The following is a 27,420-nucleotide window of genomic DNA, read 5'->3' as shown; positions in this document are numbered from 1 at the left end:
AGTCACAGCTCACCTCATGAAGCTCACCACAAAGAGGGATGAGTTTAGTTAGAGAAATAACTACATTTTAAACTGTCCTAATAATTAGAATGTACAAGGGAAATAGAAAGCCTGTCTAGAGTACAGGCGGGGGTCAGGTGGGAAGGAGGGAGACTTGGGATGTTGGTGATGGGAATGTTGCACTGGTGATGGATGGTGTTCTTTACATGACTGAAACCCAAACACACTCATGTATGTAATCAAGGTGTTTAAAAAATAAAAACACATATATATATTAATGCATATATTTATATATTTAAACTGTTTTTTGTAAAACATCTGGAAAGATACATACTGATTCTTGATGCATGATAAACAAACTATTATTTATGAAATTGAAAGCAATATATAGTTGAAAAGCTGAGGTATAAACAAAGTTAAGCATCAACAAAAGTTTGTATATGAAATTCTATGTATTTTGAAGTGGTCTAGCAAAGCCCCTCAAAAGAAACCCAGCTAAGTATTCAAAAGAAATGACACTATTTTAGGTCACACCCAGTAACACCAGGGATCGAACCGGGGTCCATTCTGGGTCAGCTGCATGCACTGCAAATTCCCTACAGTAGCGCTCTCAATCCAGCCCCAGGAATGACACTTCTTGCTAAGATAAAGCTGTTGAACCCAGGTTTCCCCACTGCTCAATCCTTTGCCAATTCCTAGAACTGCTCTTTGCCATAAGAAACTTCTTTTATTTAAAAAGATAAATATTTTCTTGTTTTTGGAGAGACACCCACAGATGCTCAAACATTGACACCTGGCTGTGTACTCAGAAATCGCTCCTGGCAGACGGGCTCGGGGGACAAATCGAATCCAGGTCAGTCCTGGGTCAGTCACGTGCAAAGCAAACGTGCTACGTTCTGGCTCCAAGAAAGTTCTCATTTACCATCCAAAACCGCAATGTCTGTGAGCCAACGGACACAGTTGCACAGTTCCTTGAGATGCCTCGTGAGATCTCGGGAGACTGCAAAAGGGGCAGTGTGCACACGAGATCCCAGACACCATATAAGGAAGTGACCAGGAGAGGCGATTGCTGTGTCCGGAAGTTCCCCGTCATTCTCACGTCTCCTTGGGAACTGAGCTTCGGCAACTGCGGGAATTAGAGGCCGAGCCCTCTGAAGTGTCTGAGCCTATTCGTGGATTTGGTGAGGGGGACTCAGGAATATTATGGGGGGGAATTAAGTTGGGCTCCACGAGTAATAGTAGTGGGAAGGGCGGGGCGCAGGCAGTAGAGCAGAGCCACAGAAAATGAGTTAACAGAGAAGGACATAGGGGCATGCCAGGGTCATTGAGACGGACATTAAAACCGTCAATCAACTCTTTGAAGTTTTCCTTCCCACAGTGTCCCAAATCGGCCACAAACAGCGGGAATTCATCTCAGTGAAACGCACTGCTCCCTGTCTTCTGACATCGCCAGAGTCCACGGGCCAAAGTGAACGGCTGGACAGGTACCTGAGGACCCTGGTGAGATCTCCCGAGATTACAAAAGGGCCGTGGGCACTTGAGATCCCACCTGTCATAGAAGGCAGTGTCCAACTGTTTTCTCTTCTCTGCAGGGCCGCGATTGCTGTGGCAAGAAGGTTCCAGCCGTCTGGCGTCCCCTGAGACACTAACCTTTGGGAATTGACTGATTCAAAGACCGATCCCTCTGAAGTGACTGATCGATCCTACTTTGGGGGTTGGTGAGAGAGGAACCAGAAATATTTGGGGGGAATTACGCGGGGCTCCAACAGGCAGACCAAGATGACCGACGTTAAGAAAGAAGAAAGCCCCGAGAAAGAGGAAGGCGGCTCGGCTGGGTCTCCCAGTCAAGAAAAGGTAGAGGCTGGGGGCTCCCTAGTTTTGCCAATGTCTCCTCCGCAAAAAAAGCGCAGACTAGAGTCGGCCGTCCACCTTCACTACGCCAGTGCCAGTGCCCATGACTTTTCCGGGTCACCAGAGGACCAGGACAAGGAACCCATGGAAGGGACTTCAGCAGCAGGAGCCTCTGTGGATGCCTAGAAGTGCTCCCTGAGCCTGCTGCCCGAAGGTGACCTTTTCCGGGAAGATGAGCCAACTGAAGATGCCAATGAGATCTCATGCACTCTTCCAGAGGAATCCCACGAAGGTCCCAGACGCAGACAATGCGTGGTTACCACGGAAGAAGGCGACTTTGTCATCCAGTTTGGAGACTCTGACCCCGAGGACACTGGGCTCAGCCAGGCGGAGGCCTCTGATGCCAATGAGATCCTGGGCTCTGCTTCTCGGGAGGAATCCCAGGAAGGTCCCAAATGTAGACAATGCGTCGTTACCACGGAAGAAGGCGACTTTGTCATCCAGTTTGGAGACTCTGACCCCGAGGACACTGGGCTCAGCCAGGCGGAGGCCTCTGGTACCAATGAGATCCTGGGCTCTGCTTCTCGGGAGGAATCCCAGGAAGGTCCCAAATGCAGACAATGCGTGGTTACCACGGAAGAAGGCGACTTTGTCATCCAGTTTGGAGACTCTGACCCCGAGGACACTGGGCTCAGCCAGGCGGAGGCCTCTGATGCCAATGAGATCCTGGGCTCTGCTTCTCGGGAGGAATCCCAGGAAGGTCCCAAATGTAGACAATGCGTAGTTACCACGGAAGAAGGCGACTTTGTCATACAGTTTGGAGACTCTGACCCCGAGGACACTGGGCTCAGCCAGGCGGAGGCCTCTGATGCACTCGTGGGTTCTTATGCTGCAAGCACCGACAGCTCCAGTGCTGCTGAAGGCTCCATTGCCACTACAGATTCTGAGACCACAGATGACTCTGCAAACTGGCTTCGTGGCTCCACCCCCAGCGTTGCTGAAGGTTCCAATGCAGCCACAGATTCTGAGACCACCGAGGGAGGACTCTGCAACCTGGCAGCATGGCTCCAACGCCAGCATCTCTGAAGGCACCTAGTTGAGTGCCCTACGCCATGAGCTCCCTGCTAAACCCTCTCTCTGGTCTTTGCAGGATGTGATCCTCTTTCTCAACAGAACAGGGGTCCCTCACCTCAAGGCGCTGGTGGATCTCTGCTTGAAGCTCCAGATGAATGGGCCTACCCTGATGCTGCTGGACCTTGAGGTGCTCATTGAATGCATGGGCATCAAGGTGGGCCCAGCTCTGAAGCTGTGCGATTTCATCAAGTACCTCAAAGAGGTTGATAGAAAGGAAGCTAGGGATAGGGGCTCAGGTCAGGGCACAGGCCGACCCTAATGCAGTCAAATCCTGGCTATATCTAGGGATTTCTGCTGAATGGCATATTCCTCTATAAATAGCATTGATTCAGGCTAGTTTAAGTTAAAGTTTATGGGGTAGCAAGGATGGCATTTAAGTACATGAAGAATTTAGTCTCTGTTTTAATAGATAAATTAGGTGTACTAAGTATTTCTTAAGGATTTATTAAATATGATATTGTTTGAATAGTGATTACGTATAATTATATTAGGCATAATAAGAATTTTATTAAGTAGTTATTCCTTAATATATTAGGCATATTGTTAATTTCTTGAGTAGTGATGAGGTATAATATGTATACTAGGAAGAGTAAGAATTTCATTAAGTAGTTTTCCTTAACTAGATTAGTCATATGACATATTTTCTTGAATAGTGTTTAGTTATAGTATATTTGGTATAGTAAGAATTTTATTAAGTAGTTTATAGATTAAGTATAGTAAATAATAAGCTTAACTTATAACAGAAGTTAATATTCTTTAGTAGTAATATTAGCATTCCTTACTTTTAATTAGTCATAGAGTATTTTACAAATATAGGACTTAGGAAATAGAGAAAGTAGAGAAGTACTTCTATTTTCTGGTCAGCTTGATAGCTGAGAAGAACAGAATATTGGCAGACTAACGAAGTACACTTTTTTCTCTGAGATAATTGAAAGATGCCTATGAGTTTGATGCCTACAATGGACTCTTATGCAAATATTATATTCTAAAAATTGAATATCTATCCAATTTGTTTCACTTAATTTTCTTCGTATTTGCTAATACTTAAAGGAGAAAAAAGTGTTCTTTAAAGAAAAACACCTTTCCAAAGTGTTTCAGAGTGGCTCTTACTGGATTTTGCATTGCATGTAAGGTTACATAGACTTTCATGCAATAGACACTCCACTGTAGTTGGTGCATTGATTCAGTCTAATATTCTTTTCTACCAAAAAAAAAAGCCTCATAGCAATGCTGACATATGTTACCCAAGCTTGAACATTAACTAGGTAGTCATTGTTTGCATTCCTGTGTAATGGCCAAATTCATTTATCAATAAGACTATGATAATATGTTGACAATGGTGATAATACTTATAAATTTGCTGCAAGCAATTTTGTGCACTTTGGTGGTGGTAGTGGTGTTGAGGTAACAGTGTGCACTACACCCAATTTGTTTTCTTTGTATTATTAGAGTAAAGTGTGTATTTTCAGAGTAAAGTGTGTGTAATGGTGACATTTATGGTCTTGGTGTATGCAATTTTGTGCACTTTAGTGGTGGTGAGGTGAAGTAACAAGGTGCATTATATGCAAAAATTTTGTTATCTCCTGAAAAGGCCAATAAAAATTTATTTGGAGAAAGAATGTGTATTTTACTTTGAGACAATCAATTGTACTTGATAAACAGAAAACTACTACTAAAAGTTTTGAAAGAGGTCTACATAATAAGTTAATATAGAACATGAGATTGAGGGCCCAGAGAGATAGCACAGAGGCGTTTGCCTTGCAAGCAGCCGATCCAGAACCAAAGGTGGTTGGTTCGAATCCCAGTGTCCCATAATAGAAAAAATGTTAGCAAAAAGTCCTTTTCAGACTTTATAATTAGGTAGAACCTTTCCACTCAATTTAAGATTTGCAGGGGACTAGTAAGATACTTTTATTTTAAGTTATGAGGATTGCAATTGGGAAGTATGGTTGGGCCACACTAGGCAATACTGGGGACTTAGTCCTGACTCTGTGTAGGATACATTCTCAGTAGACCTTTGTGCTGCCAAAGATTGGCAATGTGCAGGTCTGCAGTGTGCAAGGTAAGTACCACAACTCCTTGAACCTCTTTAACTCTTTGGCCCCATTAGAGATAAGATGCTTTTTCTTAATTGTTCTGGGGGCTGCAGTGATAGCACAGTAGATAGACCATTTGCCTTGCACGCAACAGACCTGGATTCAACCTTCGGCCATCTCATAATATCCTCAAGTCTGCCAGGAGTAAGTTCTGAGTGCAGATCAAGGAATAATACTTGAGCACTGCTCGGTGTACCCCCAAACAAAAATTGTCTTAATTGAATTACCAAAAGTAGTCATGATTAAATTTGAATTTGAGGTTTTTAATTCATTTAGTGTGTCAGTTTTTATTTGTGTTGCTTATATATATTGTTTACCTAGGTTGACCTAGCATGTGTTTTGTACTATGGTTCTTACAAAATGGCGTCTCTCCAGGCTCAGAACCTGAGAAGAAGCCTGACACCACGCCTTTACAAAATGGCATCACTCCTCAGGTGCAGACCTCGGGTCCCAACATTCTCTGCTCTTCTTCTGGACTTAAGTCAAATCTTCGATTCTCTTCTGGGCACACAGTGGGACCTTAGTACAAGCATCTTAATCAGTCAGGTTTTCTCATGTGATTGAACCAAGGTGATTGAACCTGTGATTGCACCAAGTCTGTTCCCCCCAGCCTAGGTCTAGTCCCCAGCTGTTCTGGAGAGCAACTTCAGCTACCACCATCCTGAACAGCATCCACTGGATGAGAGAGTTTAAATTGTTCTCCCCCACCCTATACTGCCAAGTATGAAAGCCAGGGTGGGACAATGACTCTGATGCAAGACTCACCTGGGTTTTTAAGAAGCAGTGGCAAACACACAGAGGGGCGCTTCCTTTTTTTTTTCTCTTGGGCCACACCCGATGGCACTCAGGGATTTCTCCTGTCTTTGCACTCAGAGATCGTTCCTGGCTGGCTCGGACACCATGTGGGATGCCGGGAATTGAACTCAGGCTTGTCCTGGATGAGCCGCATGCAAGGCAAATGCCCTACTCTATGCTACCTCTCTGGCCCCATGGCCAGTTCCTTGAATACACCCAAAGCCATGTCACGTCCAGTCCCTGATGGGGATTACTTCCTCACGCAACTATATTAGCCTCTACAGTCTCATTGCAATAGTCCAGGCAAAGGGAGGGGACCTTGGTGACCCCTCCTCGGGTGTGTAAGTAGCACTTGCCTTGTATACTCTGCAGGGCAGTCCTCCACTCAGTCCAGGGGCAGCCAGAGTCTTTCCCCATTATTATGGTCCTGAATGCCTCTTCCCCTTTGGTTATTGGGTCAAGAAGAGGTATAGTGTTATGGGACTTAGACTGGCATCTTAAGGTACTCTTGAGCTGTTTACTTCCTCCTTCTTACTTGCCTTAATAGATGCTCCTCACTAAGACGTTAGTGTGGACACGTTCTCTTAGAGGCCCTACTGATATTTGGGCCAGAGATCTCAGCTTAGCAGAACTCCCAAAACTCTGCCTGACACCTCCATTCTTAGCCTCAGGATACAGCTCCCTCTGTGCTGCTAGATGGCATCACTGACACATGCTTGTATCATGCAGAGAAAATCTCTCTCCCCACTTTTTTGGAGGCTCCCTTCTTTAGAAGCATAAAATGAGAATGCTCCTGGAGAAACTTCCCTCTCTCAGAACCCGAAACCATGGGTTGGTATCCACTTCTTTTAACACTTACACCTCAGTAGGAGATCTTGTGGAGTATAAACAGAAACACCAAACAAATCACATAAGACAAAGTTTAGGGGACGGGTCCCCAGGGTGATAATTTGACCCACAAATGCCTCCCAGCCACAGTCTGGGCAAGAGGGTGTTCCTTCTTGCTGGTCGTCCTGCAGTCACTGCACAAGCACGGTCGCAGTCAGAAGGAGCACCAGGGCTATCTGACTTCTGACCTGGTCTTATGAGCTGAGTCAACTGGATATGCAGAAACTACTCTTTAATGAGTCTGTGACTCAAAGTCACTGCAAAGAGAAAGAGGTTCCTCCTTCTTCGTCTTCTTCAATCCTGCAGATTAAGCTGCTCGAGAGTGTTCTGGTGCAGACTCATGAGACCTAGGCAGCCTTATTGGTGTCTGAGTCATTGTCTATTCTTTCCCAGGAAAGCCCCTATTTGCTTAGGTCTGGAGTACAAGGAAGAGAACCACACACACTGTTATAAAGTTTAATATTTGAATCCATTTGTCAACAGGACCTCCATTCTTGCCAGCCACTTTGGAGGGCCACCTTCCAAAGAATATGAGCTGTAATCATTTCTTTTAATCCCTAATTTTATCATAGGCAATATCTCTTTAAGACTAACTGTTATTTTAAATAATATATTTAAAAATATATCGATATAAAATATGTTAAAATTTTTTAATTGGGAGAAAAATTTTAGAGATAAAGAAAATGGATCAAGAGAAATGTGTCTATAGAAAAGTTAACTACAACCATAAGCATTCTGACATTAAGGGCTTGCAGAATTAGTAAACTTCCTAAAGCTAAATGTGTTTTCCCTTGGAGGTAATGCACGATTCTTGGTGAAAGAAAAGATATAGAGCCTACTTTCAGATGGGCACTCTCACTGCTTTGCCAAAGAAACTCACTTTACGAATAATTTGTTTATTTACTCACTGGTTATTTTGGGTCACATCTGGCAGTGCTCAGGGGTTCGGCCTAGCTCTGTTCTCAGAAACCTCTCCTGGCAGCACGTGGGACCATATAGGATGCTGGGATTTGAACCACAGTCTGTCCTGGATCGGCTGCGTCTAAGGCAAACGTCCTACTGCTGTGCTTTCTCTCCGTTCCTAATAGATAAATTATTGTCGAGTCTAAATATATACATAGTTAGACATTGATTGAAAACTAGCAAGAATAATATAAAGTAATTTATCTAAATTTATGGACACAAATAGATGTTCAGGAATATAAGAGTGAATCCAGGAAATTTGCTCACTTATGGGTAGACATAGAGATTATTATTCTGAGTGAAATGAGGAAGAGGGCTAGGGAGAGGGATAAAATGATCTCATTCATTTGTGGGATATATGAAAAATAAAAGATGTATGGTAATAATGTCCAGAGATAATAGAGATAAGAGTCAGGAGGACCATTCCATAGCAGGAAGTTGTTCCCTAAGTCTGGAAAATGCAATCAGTGTAGAGAAAGGTCTATTGTGGTAATGATTATTTTATCTGATCACACTGGACAAGAACAGGGTTCTGATAGGGGATGCATGGTATCCCTTCATCATCAATAGTGCTAATCACAGCATCAAAAAGGAAATAGAATGAGAGACAGAGAGAGAGAGAGAAAAGTAAAATGCCTTTTCAGAGGTAGGTGAGAGTGGATGGGTTGGAGGGAAACTGGGAAGTGGTGATGGAAAAAGTGAACTGGTGAAGGGTGGTGTACGTTCTATGACAGAAACTCAAACTTGAAACGTTTTGCAATCTCACGGTTTAAAGAAAATAATAAAAAAGGAAATAAGCACATGTTCCCTTTAACATAGAAATATACAGAAGCTGAATGTTCAATAACTGAGGCCAATGTTACTTCTGAGTTAAGGGGGTAATGAATATAATCAAGCTCACATACTCTTTTCTCTTCAATTAATATAGGTCAACCAACTATGCAAATACATCAGCAATTTTTACCATCAATTTGGAAAAAGTATCCAGAGTAAGAAAAGTTTCTTTCTTCTAGAGACAAGGGTTTTTAGAAAAAGCTATATTAAAAAGACATGAAGTATTGAAAGAGCTCAGAAAAAAACTTATGTTGCCTGAAAATGAGTTTTTAACAAACTGATTGAAGGCCCCTTCTGAAACTATCACTGATACCCTAAAACTTATCTGCAGTCGTTTCATGTGATTGACCAGGGTTGAGTGTTTCCTCTAGAAATGGGTCTCAAAGTTGATGCTGATGTAACTGAGCATCAAAATGTTCTAACTCCGCTTTGTTCGCTAGCAGGACCCCAGCAAGAGACTCGGCTGAGTCTCCCTCTTTGCCCGGCAGCAGGACCCCAGCAAGAGACTCGGCTGAGTCTCCCTCTTTGCCCGGCAGCAGGACCCCAGCGAGAGACTCGGGTGAGTCTCCCTCTTTGCCCGGCAGCAGGGCCCCAGCGAGAGACTCGGGTGAGTCTCCCTCTTTGCCCGGCAGCAGGGCCCCAGCGAGAGACTCGGGTGAGTCTCCCTCTTTGCCCGGCAGCAGGGCCCCAGCGAGAGACTCGGGTGAGTCTCCCTCTTTGCCCGGCAGCAGGACCCCAGCGAGAGACTCGGCTGAGTCTCCCTCTTTGCCCGGCAGCAGGACCCCACCGAGAGACTCGGCTGAGTCTCCCTCTTTGCCCGGCAGCAGGACCCCAGCGAGAGACTCGGCTGAGTCTCCCTCTTTGCCCGGCAGCAGGACCCCAGCGAGAGACTCGGGTGAGTCTCCCTCTTTGCCCGGCAGCAGGACCCCAGGAAGAGACTCGGCTGAGTCTCCCTCTTTGCCCGGCAGCAGGACCCCAGCAAGAGACTCGGGTGAGTCTCCCTCTTTGCCCGGCAGCAGGGCCCCAGCAAGAGACTCTGCTGAGTCTTCCTCTTTGCCTGGCAGCAGGGCCCCAGCAAGAGACTCGAGTGAGTCTTCCTCTTTGCCCGGCAGCAGGGCCCCAGCAAGAGACTCGGCTGAGTCTCCCTCTTTGCCCGGCAGCAGGGCCCCAGCAAGAGACTCGGATGAGTCTCCCTCTTTGCCCGGCAGCAGGACCCCAGCAAGAGACTCGAGTGAGTCTCCCTCTTTGCCCGGCGACAGGACCCCAGCGTCGTTAAGAGAGACTCTAGTGAGTCTCTCTCTTTGCCCGGCAACAGCACCCCAGCACCGTTAAGAGACTCGGGGGAGTCTCTCTCTTTGCCCGGTGACAGGACCCCTTCACACCGCCAAGAGAGACTTGGGTGAGACCCTCCCCCCAGGTGGACGCCTGGAAAGGTAAGTTGAGTGACCCGAATAGACCAGGGAGATAGGGCCAACCATCTGGACCCTCAGGTGACCTAGAGCAGTCCACCCCCTTGGGCCCTGGAGCAGACCAGGGACTCACCAAGGGTGAGGGCAGAGCCTTAAGGGCCGGTTTGAGGGAACCCCTTCAAGAGGCTTGGAGGGGGCGGAGCTCCACTGACTCCCAGGGAAAAGAGAGGGGATTGAGAACTAGGCTCAACAGCACCAGCAACCATTGTGGCCAGGAGAGGAACTGCACCGCTGACAGAAATAAGGAATAGAAAAGCAACAATACCTATTACAGGAAGACTGATCTCTAGGTAGCAAAGGGGAGGAGAAAGAGCTAGGTTCAACAAGCTCACCGAACAGCACCCTCTAGAAACACCTTCAGGAAGGAGACCAAAGTAGGCCGAAATTAGAAACCACAGCACTCCAAAACACACCATTAAATACAAAGAATTATGCGTAAATCAAGGAGATCCCTAATAACTGGAGACAACATGACAAATCCTATCAATTTTCCAAGTCCACCAAAACGCACAGATCTATGGGAAGAAGACCTAAAAGCGATCATGAGGAAGGAAATGGAAGAATTGAAAGAAACCCTAACAACCGAGTATAAGAAAGCCATGGATGAACGAATCAGCCAAATTAAAGAAGAATGTCAAAGAACATGAGAGATTCCATACAAAAAGAAGTGAAGGACCTAAAAGACAAAGTAACAAGCCTTATGAGCAGAAACACAGAGTTGGAGAAGCACATTGAAGAACTCGAAGGAAAACTACAATCAAAAAATGATCAAGAAACCAACAAAGAAATAAAATGCAAAGCACTGGAAGGAAAAATCCAATATCTAATGAACAAGGACAAAAGAAACAATCTAAGAATTGTGGGTATACCAGAAGGGGAGGAAATAGGAAAGGGGGAAGAACAGGTAGTTAGGGAGATAATAACTGAGAACTTCCCCACCCTCTGGAAAGGCACTTCAGGACAAATCCAGGAAGTCAAGAGAGTCCCTAATAAAATAGACCCTAATAAGCCAACACCATAATATCCAACATAATAATCCAAATGGCAAAAAACAAAGAGAAAGAGGAACTCCTGAAAGCAATAAGGGAGAAAAAAAACCCTCAAGTACAAAGGAAAGGACATAAGAATCAAACCAGATCTCCCATTTGAAATAATTCAAGCAAGAAGACAGTGGAATGACATATTTGAACGACTGAATGAAAGAAATTTCCAACCTAGGGTCCAATACCCAGCAAAACTATCATTCATATGGGAGGGCAGACTAAAAACATTCTCAAATATGAACGAACTTTAACTATTTGTGCAAACTAAGCCGATCCAAAGCGACCTACTCAGAGACGAATTACACAATCCAAACCCCCAATTGTAACAACAACCACGCCACACAATACAAATGCACAACAGTCCTCTCTATCAATAATTTCCCTAAATGTGAACGGACTAAACTCTCCAATTAAAAGACACATAGTAGAGAACTGGGTTAGGAAAAATAAACCGGACTTCTGCTGTATGCAAGAAACACACCTACAGTTACAGGATAAGCACAGGCTTAAAATAAAAGGATGGAAAGTAATTATTCAGGCCAATGAAAAACAAAAAAGAGCAGGGACAGCCATTCTTATATCAGACCAAATTGCATTCAACCTCAAGAAAGTGATCAGAGACAAAGAGGGTCACTATTTACTGATCAGGGGAACATTAGATCAAGAAACACTAACTCTGGTCAATATCTATGCACCTAATATAGAATCAGCAAAATATGTGAGGCAACTACTGGCAAATCTGGAGAAACACATGAAGGGAAATGTGATAATAGTAGGGGACCTCAATACTCCACTATCACCACTGGACAGATCCACCAAACAGAAAAATAGCAAAGAAATAAGAGCTCTGAATGAAAAATTAGAAGATTTAGGGCTAATAGTCTTATATAGAGCCCTCCATCCCCAGAAAGCAGAATACACATTCTTCTCAAGCCCACATGGAACCTTCTCCAGAATAGACCATGTCTTAGGATACAAAGCCAACCTATATAAGACCACAAAGGTAAGGATCATTAGAAGTATCCTCTCAGATCACTATGCAACAGAGGTCAAAATTGAATTCAAGAAGAAGCAATGGAGAAAAACTAATACCTGGAGATTAAACAACATGCTGCTCAACAACAGCTGGATCAAAGAACAACTCAAGGAAGAAATAAAAAGATTCCTTGAGACAAATGACAATGAAGAGACAACATGTCAAAACTTATGGGACACAGCAAAAGCAATAATTAGGGGGAAACTCATTGCAATACAGGCCTATGTCAAGAAACAGGAAAATAATAAAACCAACAGTTTAAAAGATCACCTCAAGGAATTGGAACAACAGCAACAGAGAAATCCAACCACAACCAGAAGGCAAGAAATAATAAAAACCAGAGCAGAAATAAACAACATCGAAAATAAGAAAACAATACAAAAAATCAATGAGACCAGGAGTTGGTTTTTCAAAAAAAGAAACAAGATAGACAAACCATTGGCAAAACTCACCCAAAAAAAGAGGGAAAGCACCCTAATCAGTAGGATCAAAAATGAAAGGGGCGAGATTACAACAGAACCCCAAGAAATACAACATATCATGAGATCATATTATGAACAACTATACTCAACTAGGCTAGAGAACCCAGTAGAAATCGACAGATTCTTGGAAAAACACCCTCTTCCAAGACTGGAAAAGGAAGATCTAGAAATCCTAAACAGACCAATCACCTCAGAGGAAATTGAAGATGTAATTAAAAAACTCCCTAAGAACAAAAGCCCAGGCCCAGATGGATTTACAGGTGAATTCTATCAAACATTTCAAGAAGACTTACTACCACTTTTCCATAGGCTATTCCAAACCATAGAAAAAACAGGAATCCTCCCCAACTCCTTTTATGAGGCTAATATCACACTCATTACCAAAGAAGGCAAAGACACTACCAAAAAAGAAAACTACAGACCAATCTCACTAATGAACATAGATGCAAAGATACTTAACAAAATCTTAGCAAACCGAATCCAGCACTTCATCAAAAAGATCATACATCACGATCAAGTGGGATTCATCCTAGGAATGCAAGGTTGGTTCAACATACACAAATCAATCAACATTATACACCACATCAACAACATGAACGACAAAAACCACATGATCATATCAATCGATGCAGAGAAGGCGTTCGACAAAATCCAACATCCTTTCATGTTAAAGACACTCAGCAAAATAGGGTTAGAAGGAACCTTCCTCAAGATAGTTACAGCTATATATGATAAGCCTACAGCCAACATTATACTCAATGGTGAGAAACTAGAAGCATTCCCACTAAGATCAGGAACTAGGCAAGGCTGTCCAGTCTCCCCACTCTTATTCAATATAACCTTAGAAGTTCTAGCAATAGCAATTCGACAAGAGAAGGGAATCAAAGGAATTCAAATAGGGAAAGAGGAACACAAGCTATCTCTGATTATATTATATCAAGCTATTTGCTGATTATATGATGATATACATCGAAAACCCTAAAGAGTCCACAGTAAAACTCCTAGAAACAATTAACCAATACAGCAAAGTGGCTGGTTACAAAGTCAATACACAAAAGACAGTAGCATTTCTATATACAAACAATGAAGTTGAGGAGAGAGAGATTAAAAATACAATTCCATTTAAGATAGTTTTAAAAAATATCAAGAATCTAGGAATCAACCTTACAAGAGAAGTGAGAGACCTATACCAGGGAAACTTCAAAACACTTCAGAAAGAAATTGAAGACGATCTAAAGAAATGGAAGAACATCCCATGCTCATGGATAGGTAGAATTAACATAATCAAAATGACTATCCTACCCAAACTCCTATATAGATTTAATGCAATCCCTTTCCAAATCCAGACACAATTCTTTAAAGAATTAGAACAATCATTCACAAAATTCATCTGGAACCACAAAAGACCCAGGATAGCCAAACAAATACTGAAAAACAAGAAGCTGGGAGGCATCTCCTTACCTAACTTAAAACTATACTATAAAGCCATAGTAATCAAAACAGCATGGTACTGGAACAGAGACAGGACCTCAGACCAGTGGGTCAGAACAGAATTCCCAGACATAAACCCCCAGGTATATAGCAAACTAATATTTGATAAAAGAGGCAAGAATCTGAAATGGAACAAAGAAAGCCTATTCAACAAATGGTGTTGGTACAACTGGAAAACCACATGTACGAAAGTGAAAATCAACCTATACCTTACTCCATATACAAAAATCAACTCAAAATGGATCAAAGACCTTGAAATCAGACCCGAATCCATAAAGTTTATCGAGAATAAAATAGGCAGAACACTCGAAGACCTATATATCAAAAAGGTCTTTGAGAATGGAGCACCAATGGCAAGAACGTTAGCATCAAACATAAACAAATGGGACTACATCAAACTAAAAAGCTTCTGCATGGCAAAAGAAACCCTACTTAATGCAAGAAGACAGCTAACAGAATGGGAAAAAATCTTTTCACTCGACATATCAGATGAAAGGCTGATATCTAGAACATACAAAGCACTCAGAAAGCTGAGCCCCCCCAAAACCAAACAAAGCTATAAAAAATGGGGAGAAGAAATGAATAGACACTTCTCTGAGGAAGACAGAAGGATGGCCAACAAACACATGAAAACATGCTCACCTTCACTCATCATCAGGGAGATCCAAATCAAGACAACAATAAGATACCATCTTACACCAGTGAGGATGGCTCACATCGAAAATAATGGAAACAACCTTTGCTGGCGGGGATGCGGTATGAAAGGAACTCTCATTCACTGCTGGTGGGAATGCCCCCTAGTCCAACACCTATGGAGGAAAGTCTGGAGAGTGCTCAAAGAACTCAGAATTGAGCTGCCATTTGACCCAGCAATTGCTCTCCTATGCATATACCCACAAGATGGAAGGACATTCATTCCAAAATACGTATGCACCTCACTATTTATCGCAGCACTCAGTATAATAGCCAAATCTTGGAACCAACCTAGATGTCCAACAACGGATGAATGGATCATTAAGATGTGGTACATATACACAATGGAATACTACATGGCAGTTAGAAATGATACAATCACAGACTTTGCAGCAACGTGGATGGACCTAGATCATGTTATGTTAAACCAAGTAAGTCAGAAGACAAAAGATAAACACAGAATGGTAGCACTATTCTGAAATACCTAGAACATACATTTTACACACAACTAATACCTAACAATCATATAACAGGGTTCAACAGGGTAGAAACTCCGAACACTGTAATATTCAACACATACGTGGAAGCAGTGTCCAAGATACATGAAAAACGAACAACGCAAACTCTTGACAGCACATTATACCACAAAGAAAACAGAAACTGTAACATAGAGAGAACAGGTATGTAATCAGACTCCTACAACAAAGGCCCACAATAATCCCTTAGGTATCGTTAACAGGAACACAAGTATAGAACACCACGGGAATTCACGGACTGCAAGGGCAACATACCATAACACTACGTTTTAATCCCTTTACCTTAATATATTTTAAATAACCTATCAGCTTTTCTATTCACAGGCGCCCTTAGATACAAAGGGCGGACAAACTAAGACGGCAACTTGGGATACCACACGAGATACCATACCTTGCCTGCACTACGGGATGGCCACGCGAAAACTCTTTAACATACACTTTATCTCTAGGTTAAACCTTCATTTAGGAATTGAAGCACGTGACCAGTCAGTCCACCAAAGCAGTTCCTGCGATGTACAGACCTAAACTATAGGTTCTAGTCATCGAACACATTCAACCAAACCAGCATTCCCTTGCAATTCTCTTCGTACTTCTCACTACTTTTTTTTTCTTCTTTTTTGCTCTTCTATTCTTCTCTTTACTTTTTTCCCTTTCTTTTCTCCCTTTCTTTCTTCGATATTTTCTCTTTTCTCTTCCTTCATACTCCTCCCATATACCTTCCCCTTTCTCCCATCGGAAATCCAACTATCCCTTCACCCCTCAATCCCATTCAGGTCTCCCACCGTATTAAAACTCTCCACCCTCAGCCCTTAAACTTTTAGGCATCAAGATCGACCTCCCACCTAACGAACCAGTACCCAGCACCCAGGCGAGGGGACACCGAGCCAAACCCGCACCTCGTCTCCTGCAAGAAAAGACAGCCACCTCCCCTGTGGGCTCATGCTGCGAGACTCTCCCTACCAGCACCCCCTAACGTGGACTGTTTCTTGAAACCGGACTTAGGTCCAATAGTATCCCCAATGCAAGAACTCTTCCAAGACCTCCCTGCCGCAAAATTTTTACCAATCTAAAGAAGGTCAGGGGGTGTGATTGGAAGATGCCTACAAACCCACACACCACAAGAAAAACCCAAAAGACAACGGGAAAAACTGTACTTCCTACATAGGCATAAGACCTGTAATACAGCACCTCTTTACCTGTTCTCCCCAAATGTAAAGTAGTCTTTTGCACCACTTTGGTCCTTTAAAATCTTTGCTAACTCATTTTATTTTTTTTTTTAAATTTGTTTACTTTTTTAAATGTTTGCCCTACATACACATTTGTGGGCACATATACTTTTATTTCTTTTTTTAATCGTTTTTGGGTATGCAATCTATTTCTGTTACCCACTCTGTCCACCCCAAATACACCGACAATATAACGGAGCACCACTTCCCCATGCAAAGGCACACTAAATAAAGGGGAAATCTTACATACAAAAAAAGAGCTCTTATCTACTAGAGATAGGAACTCATAGTTGTTTATAATACAGGGATATCTCCTACCTTGAAAATATGTCATGTGGAATCAACTTAGACCTCAGGTGATTAGATACCATTCATCCAGCCTTGAACCCTGGATCCCAGACATAGAAACGGCAAAGCTCTTCACAACAGCTGCAAGAAACAAACTCCATCTGGGACAGCCTTAATACTGCGGGGTCAACAACAAGGACCAGCTCTAACATGATATCCCGACAATGAGGAAAATGTGAACAACTTGACCTTAGAGCAGTTTAGCCTACCTTACCAGCTAACGACAAGACAAAAGCAGAAGACGTGGCACCCTTTGGTAGGTCCAAAAAGCCAAGATCGTGATTTACAGATGACTGGCTGCTAGAACCACGACCAGACTGTATACATCTTGGGACCAATAAAAAAGCCCTAGTCTAGGGCTTGACCTAAGACCTGCACTATAAGCATGATCCCCAGTTCCAAAGGTCTGGCAGAGACAATTGTAACGGAAAGGGGATTCTGGAAGCACAAAGAAAGATGCTATTCTAAATGCCATCCTAGGTTCAGTGCAAAGACCAAGACCACCAACCACAGAAGATGGATTAAAATGGCACTGAGGTAACAGAACCTCTAGATTCACAAAGACTGACTTCACCATAAGTCCTACCTCAGGATCTGTACAGATACTGAGACCTCTAAGCACAGAGCTCTGATTGTATCACCCTGGACAGAGCAGAAGTCTTCCACACACCAAAAAAAAAAAAAAAAGAAACACCACCGGGAGAGTAATGATCCTGAGCAAAGAGCTGATCCCATGACTATATACTCCAAGGACGGAGAAACCCCATATCCATAGGGCAAGTGAAATCCTTTTCGAATAACCCCAATATTTACTGTGCCAGGGCAGGAGGGAAAAAAACAAAAATACAAAAAACACAAAACTTTGGACATTTTATATATATATATAATCTTCCCTTCATTTATTATCGCTATTATTATTTTTATTTACCTAGCTATTTTGGTCGATTTCTCTGTTTGGATGTGATTATTGAAATTGTTGTCCCCAATTATTCTTATTTTTTTTCTCTCTTCCTTTCTCTTCTTTCGTTTTGTGCTACACCATGTTTCTTATTTCAAGACCACGGCGTGTTTTTTTTTTTTTGTTTATTTTTGTTTTTGTTTCTTATTTTTTTTATTATTATTTTTAATCTGTTTTTTTGTGGTGCCTATCAATATAACCGGAGTCCTCACTGGATATTTGACACTTCTTTTGGTATTGGTGGAGTGTTTCACCTTCTTGTTCTCATTCACTTCCCAAATTGATGATGAGAACCTCTAGAAGGATTCAACCCATTTTCGGGGTATTAGACTCTTACCCCAGTTAATTTACTTTCTCTTTTTCGGGCAAAACCACGTAACTTGAACTAGCTAGCCCTGCCCCCACTTACAGGGGGAAATAAGGGAGGCAGCAAGACCAAACTGATGCAAGACTTCTAAGTAGTAGGTTAGATACAGAGGGGACCATATATTCTAGCTGACCTGAGGGTGAGGGAAGAGGAAATGGGAGGTAGGACAAAAACGGAGGGTTAGGGAGGACAATTTGGGGATGGGAAGCCCCCCTGATTTTATGTAAATATGTACCTAAAATATTGTCAACAATATGTAAGCCACTATGATCAAAATAAAAATTATATTAAAAAATGTTCTAACTCCAAGGAACATCCCAAATAGAGAATAAGTGGAGTGCTGTGTTACTGGTGTCTCAGAAAAGAGACTTTTCAAAAGAGTTTCTTACACATGTTGTCAACTATCTAAACTGGTATCAGGAGTGAAGAAAGTGATTCAGAGCTAAGCCTGATAAAGTGAATGTCGTGTCAACATGTCCTTACACACAGTGTTTCCTTCATGTTCTAGAACAGAAGGGGTAAGTACGAGACAGGTGGGTCAGAATTCATCCCTCCCTTATGAAACTGATATATGTGTATTGCCATGTGGAAGAAGAGGGGGAATCTTGGAAATTCACAATTTGCATTAATTTATTTATCCCATTGGTCATACTTCAATAACTTTACCCGAGACAGAGCTAAGCAATGTATATTGGGGGGGCTTAGTTTCTTTCTGGAGACAAACACGTTTTATTTGGGTTTCAGCTGGCCTGGTTATTTGGTTGGAGATAAGTTTATGTGTCTCTTGCTTAGGAGTACCTGGACCAATGGAAAGTGGGAATGTGTATGGACCCTAACAGAAATCTGTTTGACATTTCTGGAAAAGTTATGATGACAATAGTAATGACTGACGACATTCAGTCAGCTCTCTGGTTAGCTTGATTTTAGCAGGGCACCCTGCTAATATCTTTCCCTGATTTCCTTTTGGTGTAAAGAAAGTTTCCAAATGTCAGCATCTATCAGAAATAAAGGCAGTGAAATTGCTCAGAAAACCCTGAAGAATAAATCTATGGGTACTTTTCTTTCTCTTTTTTCTTATTTTTTTTTCTTTCATGATTTTTGGGCCTAATATAATGGCATTCCAGAGCTATTCCTGATTCAGTGCTTAGTAGTGATCAGACTTCACATAGTACTGAGATCAAATCCAGGCCTCAGTCTTGGCTCATTGAGCAATTTCTTTGGCCCTAATATTATGTTTCAAGCTGGAATAAAAAAGGTATTAACTGGGCCAGCACGGTGGCGTGGAGTGGTAAGGCATCTCTCTTGCCAGCGCTAACATAGGATGGATTTTGTTTTGATCCTCCAGTCTCCAATATGGTCCCCCAAGCCAGGAGCGATTTCTGAGTGCGCAGCCAGGAGTAACCCCTGAGCGTAACCGGGTGTGACCAAAAATCAAACAAAATATTAATAAATAAATACATAAATGAATAAAATAAAAGGTACTAACTGGGGGCTGGAGCAGTGGCGCAAGGGGCAAGGCATGTGCCTTGCATGCACTACCCTAGGACAGAACTCATTCCGATTTCTGGCTCCATATTGTCCCCAAGCCAAGAAATGTATTTCTGAGAGCATAGCCATTATTAACCCGTAAGCATCACCAGGTGTGGCCAAAAAGCAAAAAAATAAAAGTATTGATTGGACCTAACCTGAGGTCACTAGACCTACTTTAAATGGACAGCTACTACTTGTGACAGATCTTTGCTAATGATGACATAACCTAAATTATAAATATTTTGGAGTTCCGGCAGGCTGAAGTCTAGTTGGTAGAATACAGAAAGAAGCGAAAATGGTGCACATTGAAACAGATCTGATAGGGCAAAATGGAATGGTCCACATTTGCAAATGACATGACAGTCGATGTTGAAGATCCCCACCAGAGCTCTTCTAGAACTGTCTAAATATAGCAAAATTTCCAGATAAAATATACTAAAAACAACTCTGAGGTAGCAGGATAGATTGCATTTTAGAACTCTACCTGACTGGTCTTTGACCTTGAATGATACAATGGCTCCAGCAGTTTGATTAGATATGGCATAAGGATCTTAGAAAACAAAACTTTCTCAACTTTTATTTGCCCACACGACCTTCCTTTAAATACTCTATATAATTTTGGATTTCACTTAAACTTTTAATAAAAAGAGCTTGTTGTAGGTGTTTTTCCCCTGAGGCTGGCCATCTTAACAAAATTGCAACTTATTTGACCTTTCCAACAACTGTCTACCATACAGGTAGTGTTAACCCATTTTTTTTTCAGCTCGAAACTGGAGCTCATCATACATAAGCAGGTTGCTTAAGGTTACAAATCCACGAGTCAGAATTCTATCCTGGTTCCAGCATCTGGTCCGTAACCGGTTGTAGATTCTTAAAAAACCTTCCTGTTTTGTTTTTCACAAAAATAAAAAATAGTTTGAATGTCCATCCGTGTATGGAAAAATTTCATGACTTTATTTTCCTGGCAGTTGCATAGTGTTCCATTTTTTTAATATGCACCATAGTTTCTTTGGCCACTCATGTATTGTCATGTATCTGGGTTGTTTTCAGATTCTGGCTATTGTAAATAGTGCTGCAATGAATATAGGTGTGCAGAACTCTTTTTTACAACAAATAATTGTCATCACTTTTATTTATAGTGGGGACTTTTAAGGTCCTCACTTACAGATCATTAATGTACATAATACAGGATTGTTGACAATGTAGTGACAATGCTCTGGATTAGTTCTCTGGGATTTACTCATCTCTCTTTTTTGGCAACTATTTCCCCAATTTCCCCCTTGGTAACCCCATTCTACTCTCTAGTTCTACAGGTTTAAGATTTTAGCTGCTACATAGAAATGATGTCAAACCATAATTCACCTTTCTCTGACTAATCTTATTACAATGCCCTCAAAGTCTATTGGTGTTGTCACCAGCAGCAGGATTTTCTTCTTTATCCTGGAGTAATGACATTACCTTTTCTTTATTCACATCCCCACTGAAGTATTAGTTGCCCCATTAGGTTGTTTCTGTATTTGGACTATCACAAGCCATGTGTCTTATCTGCCCTACTATTGGTCTGGCTGAAACTTTTTGAGGGATCACCATAATTTTTCCATATGGAAAATTGGTAAATTCGGTGATGAACCTAACAGATCAAGTTAGGAAGGTCTGCTTATCTCTGTTTCAGGCAGAGGCAGAAGTGGGGTATAGCATTTTATGGCCATGTCATATAAATCAGAGACTGCTGGAAAAATGAATTCCAAATGCACCAATGTTCCTCTAGAAATTGTAAAAGTCCTTGAAGTAAGAGAATGAGCTTTCGAATCATCTAGAACCCAGCTCTGTTCTGGCCATGCAGAAAGGGTTTTTGTACTGTGGTTTTTGTGTTCCTAGTGTATATCCCTAGGAGGGGTATAGCTGGATCTTATGAAAGCTCAATCACCAGTTTCTTGAGGAATCTCCATATTGTTTTTCATAAAAGTTTGACTAGACAGCATTCTAACCATCATGGAGATAGACACCGAATAGCTCACTTATCTGTGGGATTCAAGAAAAATAAAAGACATTACTGTAATAATGTCATAGATAATAGTGACATAGGCTGGAAGTAAAAGCCCATGATATGAAGGTTAGCAGAAAGAGTGGTGAGTGCAATTAGAAAAATATTTATATGACTCCTATCATAATAATGGTAATAAGGGAGAGAATTAGAATGTCTGCCTGGTATACAGGCATGGGGTGGTGGAAAAGGGAGATGGGAGCATTGGTGATGGGAAGGTTAAACTGGTGAAGGGGGTGTTCATTTTATAACTGAAACCCAACTATAAACATGTTTGTAATCATGGTGCTTAAATAAAGTCATTAGAGTAATTGGATTACTGAAAAATTAAAAATAGACTCAGTGAAATAATGAATTTAATGAAAGTATTAAGATCCCTGAATTTTTAATCATTAATAGGGAAATAGAGAGTTGGGAAGAGACCTGTTGCACTCTAAGTACACTTTAGAAAATAATGGAAATAACTTCTTCCTCCTTTTCAACCAAAAGAAAAGGCAAAATCTCTGTGTCTTACCAAGAAAACTTAATCTTATAACATTGGTTCTGGACATCCCTCTTTGGTTGTTCAATTCAACTTTAATTTAAAGCTCGAAAAAGAGATTTGGAAAGGGGTTTCCCAGTCTAACTGTGAAGTCCCCCACTCTACATACAGTGCTCTTTCTATGCACACTCACCATGTGCATGTAAAAGAGTAAAGTCTCCACTCTCTTCCTTTCAAAGTGTATGCTTAAACAGCAGTTCTGGTATAGTGTGTCCTGAATACTAAGCTAAACTTCTGCTTCCCTTTTTTCCCTCCTGCTCAGTCCTGGGCTGGCTTTCTGAAGACATATTAGGCATTCTTCAGACATTCCCATTTCATTGTTTTTACTTTTTTAAATATTTTTATTTACACAATTTTATTACATGCATGATTGTGTTTGGGTTTCAGTCATGTAAAGAACACCACCCATCACCAGTGCAACATTCCCATCACCAATGTACCAAATATCCCTCCTCCCCACCCAACCCCCGCCTGTACTCTAAACAGGCTTTCTATTTCCCTTGTACATTCTCATTATTAGGATAATTCAAAACGTAGTTATTTCTCTAAATAAAGTCATCCCTCTTTATGGTAAGCTTCATGAGGTGAGCTGCAACTTCCAGCTCTTTTCTTTTTCGTGTCTGAAAGTTACTATTGCAAGAATGTTACTTTTTAATAAAGGAGCAAAAAATGCAAAACGAAGCAAGGAAAGCATCTTGAACAAGTGATGTTGGCACAACTGGTAAGCCATTTGCAATATAATGTGGTCTCAGACCTCTATCTAACACATGTACAAATGCCCAAAGCAAATGGATTAAAGACCATGATATTATATATGAAATCATAAGATATATGGGACATGTATTTAAAGCTAACTACTAAAGGCATCTTGAAGTAGAAAACAGCATTCTCCAAACAAGTAAAAGTAGCAATAAACAGATGTGACTATTTTAAGCGGAGATACTACTGCACCTCTGAGGAAATGGTACCTAGAACAAAAGCCACCACTCAAAAGGAAAAACTATTCACCCATTATTCACCAGATAAGATATACAAGGTACTGACAGAACATAACAAGATAAAAAAGATCTAAACCTATCAAGAAATAAAGAGAAGAAATAGGCAATTCTCAAAGAAAATATACAAATTATAAAGGTACATGAAAAAGTATCTCCACATCACTAATCATCAGGGACATGCAAATAAAAACAATGAGGTACCATCTCATACCACAAAGACTGGCACAAACAGAAAGTACAATAACAATCAGTGCTGGTGTAGATGTTGGAAGAAAGGCACTCTCATTAACTGTTGATGGGAATGTTGGCTAGTCCAGCCTCTATTAAAAAAAGCAATATGTAGATTCTTCATAAACTGAAGTTGAGCTCCCATATGATTAACTTATGCCTCTTGTAAGAATATACCCTAGTAACTCAAAAATGTAGTACAAATATACCTTCCATACCCCTATATTTATTGCAGCACCACTACAATAACAATAATCTGAAAACAACCAAGATACCCTTCAACAAATAAATGGTTAAAGAAAATGTGGTACATATACACAATGAAATAGTATGAAGCTCTCAAGAGAGTTGAGGTCGTGAACATTTTCTTTACATGGATGGACATGAATACTATTTTGCTGCATGAAATAATTCAGAGGGAGAGGAAGAGATGCAGAATGGACTAGAATAGATGATATTTAACTCCTCAATAGGTTTTAAGAAAAATATAAGTGAGAAGAGTAATAATACCCAGAGATAATAGAGATGAGAGCTAACTATATGAAGCTTACCAGGAAGAGTGGTGAGAGCAGTTACAGATATAACTAAACTAACAACTTCCAAAACAATGTTAATGTGTAAAAGAAGTAGAGTGCCTGTCTGAAATACAGTCAAGAATTGGGGGAGGAGGGAGGGAAATTCAATTACAATCATGTTTGTGATCATAGCATTTAAATAAATATATTATAAAATAAAGTTAAATAGAAAAATATTTAAAAATGATTGAAATATGTGTCGATGTTTTTATCATTTCTTAACTGGTCCATGAATTGAGTCCTGCACAAAAATTTTTATTGATCACAAGGAGTAGACAATTTGTCTTATTTTTATATATGACAGAATGTTAGATAGCCGAAAGCATTCAAATAAAGGGAAAATAACTTTTAATATAATTTTAGCTTAATTTAGCTCCCTTTTCCATGATAATATTGGGTAAGGTTCTATACAAACAATGGCATGCTGAGTTTACGATTTCTAGTGAAAATACTTTTCTAATACATAACTCAGAAGACACATTTTGTCCCCCAATTCACAATACAGACCAGAAAAAGGCGTGTGTTGAGGTGTATATGGGGTACACTTTCTGTACCTCCTCTTTCTATACAGTCAGTGTAAAGAGCACAGCCTGTGGTAAGAATTGCGAGACCTTATCTTTTCTTTTTTACTTTATATATATATATATATATACATATATATATACATATATATACATATATACATATACATATACATATATATATGTAAATCCTTCACCAGTGCAAAATTCCCATTGCAAGTGTCCTTCCTCCCCACCACACACCAGCCTGTACTCTAGACAGGCTTTCTACTTCCCTCATTCAGTCACATTTTGTTATGATAGTTCTCCATGTAATTATATCTGTGACTGCACTAAAAGATACCTGTGGTGAGTTTCATGTCGGGAACTGCATTCTCCAGTCCTCCTCTATTCTGTGTCTTAGAATCAGTACACAAATGTTTTTCATTTTTCTCAAAACCAATAAATGAGGGAGACCATTCTGTGTTTATCTCTCTCCCTCTGACTTATTTCACTCAGCATAATAGATTCCATATGCATCCATGTATAGGAAAATTTTATGACTTCATCTCTTCTGATGGCTGCAGAATATTCCATTGTGTATATGTACCATAGTTTCTTTAACCATTCATCTATTGACTCTGTTTCCAGAGTCTAGCTAATGTAAATAACGCTGCTATGAATATAGATGTGAGAAAGGGATTTTTGTTTTGTATTTTTGTGTTTCTAGGGTAGATCCCTAGGAGTTGTATAGGTGGAACATATGGGAGCATAATTTCCAGCTTTTGGAGAAATCTTCATATTGGTTTCCACAAAGGATGGAACAGACGGCATTCCCACCAGCAGTCAAAAAGAGTTCCTTTCTCTACTTATCCCCACCAGCACTGCTTGTTCTCATTCTTCCTGATGTGTGCCAATCTCTTGTCATGAGATGGTACCTCATAGTTGTTTTGATTTGCATCTCCCTGATGATTAGTGATGTGTAGAATTTTTATATGTACCTTTTAGCATTTGTATTTCTGCTTTGTTAAAGTGTCTGTTCGTTTTTCTCCCCATTTTTGATGGGGTTAGATTCTTTTTTCTTGTAAATATCTGACAGTTATTTGTATATTTTAGATATTAACCCCTTATCTGATGGATATTGGGTGAATAGTTTCTCCCACTCAGTGGGTGGCTCTCGTATTCCGGGCACCATTTCCTTTGAGGTGCAGAAGCTTCTCAACTTAATATATCTCCATATAATAGAATATAATCTCTTCAAAACATATCTCCATAAAATTAAGATGATACAAATTTTTCAGTCTATCTTTCCTTATCACAAAGCTCTGAAGTTGTATGTGAATTACAGAGGCAAACAGAAGAAAAACTTTAACAACTAAAAACTAGATAGCCTGCTACTGAACAACCAGTGGGTCCGTGATGAAATCAAAGAGGAAATTAAAACTTTCCTAGAAACAAATGACAATGAAGACATAAATTATCAGAATCTATGGAACACAGCAAAAGCAGTACTGAGAGAAAAATTTATAGCTTTGCAAGCACACATCAAGAAGGAAGATAGGGCATATCTGAATAGCGTAATGACAGAGCTCATAAAATTTGAAAATGGTTAACAAAAGGAAGCAAAAATCTGGAGACAGAAGGAAATTAAAAAGTTTAAAGCAAAACTCAATGAAATGGGAACCCCAAAATCTATTCAAAATATCAATGGAAGCAAAATTTGGTTCTTTGAAAAAAATAAATAAGATTGATAAAACATTGGCAATATGCACAAAGAGAGAGAAACTTGATAACACGTATTAGAAATTTAAAAGGAGGATTTTACTACAGATATTGCAGAGATTCAAAGGGTAATTAGAGATTACGTAGAGAAACTTTATGCCATGAAACATGAGAACCTGGAAGAAATGAATAAATTTTTAAATTCTTATAATCTTCCACAGTTGAACAAGGAGGATGTAGCATATCTAAACACTCCATCACTATTGCGGAAATTAAAAGGGTAATCAAATGTCTCTCCAAAAAGAAAAGCCCAGGTCCAGATGCATTCACTGATGAGTTCTTTCAAACTTTTCAAGAGGAACTACTACTAATCCTGGCCAGGCTCTTTCATGAAATTCAAAAAACGGGAACATTTCCAGAAAGCTTCTATGATGCCAATATCACCTTGATACCAAAACCAGACAGAAATACAGCCAAAAAAGAAAATTACAAAACAATTTCCTTGATGAATACAAATGCAAAGATCCTCCATATAATTCTGGCAAATAGAAATCAATGCCTTATCAAGAAGATCATTCACAATGATCAAGTAGGTTTCATCCCAGGAATGCAAAGATGGTTGAACATTCATAAATCCATCAACATAATAAAAATAAAAATTATATGTTGATATTAGTAGATGCAGAGAAAGCATTCGATAAGGTTCAACACCCATTCTTGATAAAAACTCTCAGCAAGATGGGAAAAGGAACCTTTTTCAATCTATTCAAGGCCATTTATCACAAGCCAATGGCAACTATTATCCTCAATGTAGAGAAACTGAAAGCCTTCCCTCTAAACTCCGGTACATAGCAAGGTTGCCCTCTCTGGCCACTCCTATTTAACATACTACTGGAATTACTTGCTATAGTGATTAGGCAAGAAAAAATATCAAAGGAATCCAGATAGGAAAGGAAGAAGTCAAGCTCTCACTGTTTGCAGATGATATAATACTCTACTTAGAAAACCTTAAAGGCTCTACCAAAAAGCTTCTGGAAATAATAGATTCATATAGAAAAGTGTCAGGCTACAA

General features: G+C 40.6%; 1 non-coding gene across 1 annotated transcript; it reads right to left on the bottom strand.

The window, feature by feature from the left end:
• Positions 1 to 24,606: 24,606 nt before the first annotated feature.
• LOC126000616 (small nucleolar RNA SNORA51) lies at positions 24,607 to 24,738 on the bottom strand. The gene has a single exon (XR_007492815.1). It is a non-coding gene; the product is annotated as a small nucleolar RNA SNORA51 (small nucleolar RNA).
• Positions 24,739 to 27,420: the final 2,682 nt, after the last annotated feature.

Source organism: Suncus etruscus (genome assembly GCF_024139225.1).
Source record: "Suncus etruscus isolate mSunEtr1 chromosome X unlocalized genomic scaffold, mSunEtr1.pri.cur SUPER_X_unloc_3, whole genome shotgun sequence".
Lineage (NCBI taxonomy): Eukaryota > Metazoa > Chordata > Mammalia > Eulipotyphla > Soricidae > Suncus > Suncus etruscus.
This window is presented reverse-complemented; position numbering and strand designations above follow the sequence as displayed.